Here is a 1949-nt window from a genome sequence, read left to right on the forward strand (position 1 = left end):
CAGTTACGTTGGCACAAAGAGATTTAAGCCCAATTAAATTGGCATCCAAGATGTATAAGTCCAGTTACGTTGGCACAAAGAGATTTAAGCCCAATTAAATTGGCATCCAAGATGTATGAGTCCAGTTACGTTGGCACAAAGAGATTTAAGCCCAATTAAATTGGCATCCAGGCACAAAAAGTTTAAGCCCAATTAAACTGGCATCCAAGATGTTTAAGCCCAGTGATATTGGCACAAAAAGAGTCTAAGCCCAATTAAGCTGGCATCCAAGATGTTTAAGCCCAGTGATATTGGCACAAAAAGAGTTTAAGCCCAATTAAACTGGCATCCAAGACGTTTAAGCCCAGTGATATTAGCATAAAAAGAGTTTAAGCCCAATTTAAACTGGCATCCAAGATGTTTAAGCCCATTGAGATTGGCACAAAGATGTATAAGCCCAATTAAACTGGCATCCAAGATGTTTAAGCTCAGTGATATTGGCACAAAAAGAGTTTAAGCCCAGTGATATTAGCACAAATATGTATAAGCCCAATTTAGCTAACATCCAAGATGTTTAAGCTCAGTTATCTTGGCACGAGAGAATTTAAGTTACGTAGCCTCATTCTGAGATGAGAAACAACTTTTTCTTCCAAAATCTCCGGGTGCATTCCTAAAACCTCCGGGTAATTAGTTTCAAGATTTTTTCAAAGTTATGCAACCTCATTTTAAGACGAGGAAGCAAAGTGTCTACGTCTTTGCACTATTCTTGATTCTCAAGAATGTGCAAATAGAGGCAACTGTAGACACCCATTTTAAAAAATAAAGAATAAAAATTAATCAAAAAATAAATCAAATAATCAAATAATAAAATAAAAATAAAAATTAAAAAAATAGAAGGGAACAGAGATGGAAATGACTGAACGTTTGTTCAGCTTCCCTCTTCAGTCACCTCCAGCTACCTGCCCCGGGCTTGCTTGTGCTAGGAGCTCTACGAAATCACATAATTGCACTCCTGAGATTGTCCAAAATTTTAGACAATCCAGATCTTTTAAAATGTAGGCAGATTCAACAAAAACGGGCCGAAAGCCAGATCAAAAAAAAAAAACACACCAATCCTGCAAAAACAAAAAAATACTAGATCCATCAACAAGAAAATCTCATTTCTTTCTTCAAACAACCGAGATGTACAAATCCAAAATACCCTAGTTTTCTACTAGCAGACTACCCTAGCCACAATAACAAAAGATCAAAAATCAAAACAAACACAACACAAAAACAAAAAAAGAAGAGAAAACTAGTCAGATCTGGTGAGAGGCGGTTTTGGGTGCAAAGGAAAGAGTTGATTGCGTGCGTAGGGTGAGAATCGAAAGGGACGCCGGCGGCAAGGGAAGGCTGCCGACGAAGAGAGGGCAGTCCGTAGGGGGTCTCGAATCTGGTTTCCTAATCCAGCCAGTTAGAGGAGAGAGGACACCGGTAAAGGGAGCAAAGCTCGATTCGGGCAACAAGAGAGAGAGAAAGAGAAAGAGAGAGATAGAGGAAACCGAGCCGGAGTTGCAGGCTTGGGGAGAGTTACCGTCGGTGAAGGAGGAAGGGGAGCTATCGGTGGAGGCTTTTAGAGAGAAGGCAGAGAGGAAGCTTTTAGAGAGAGAAACAAGAGGGAAAAAATGAAGAAGGAATAGAGGAAAGAAAGATTAAATACCTAGGGTTTGGAAGCATTAAATGGCGTTGTTTTGGGCAACAAGAGGCTGTTGGACAAGCACCAAATGGTGCGTTTCGAAGGGTTGTATTGCGGGCCTACTGAGCAGATTTGGTGTTGCAGTCTTGGGCTTCCTGTGAGCTCGGTGTTGGGCTAATCCCAACCCAATAAGGTATAACTTTCTCTTTGTTGGATTTGTTCTAATTGATATAGAGTCTAGTCCATCTTCCTTAAATAAAATGTATTTATTTTCTTAAGAAAGAAATATATATAT

The sequence above is a fragment of the Theobroma cacao genome, chromosome 5 (assembly GCF_000208745.1).
Source record: "Theobroma cacao cultivar B97-61/B2 chromosome 5, Criollo_cocoa_genome_V2, whole genome shotgun sequence".
In the NCBI taxonomy this organism is placed as follows: Eukaryota; Viridiplantae; Streptophyta; class Magnoliopsida; order Malvales; family Malvaceae; genus Theobroma; species Theobroma cacao.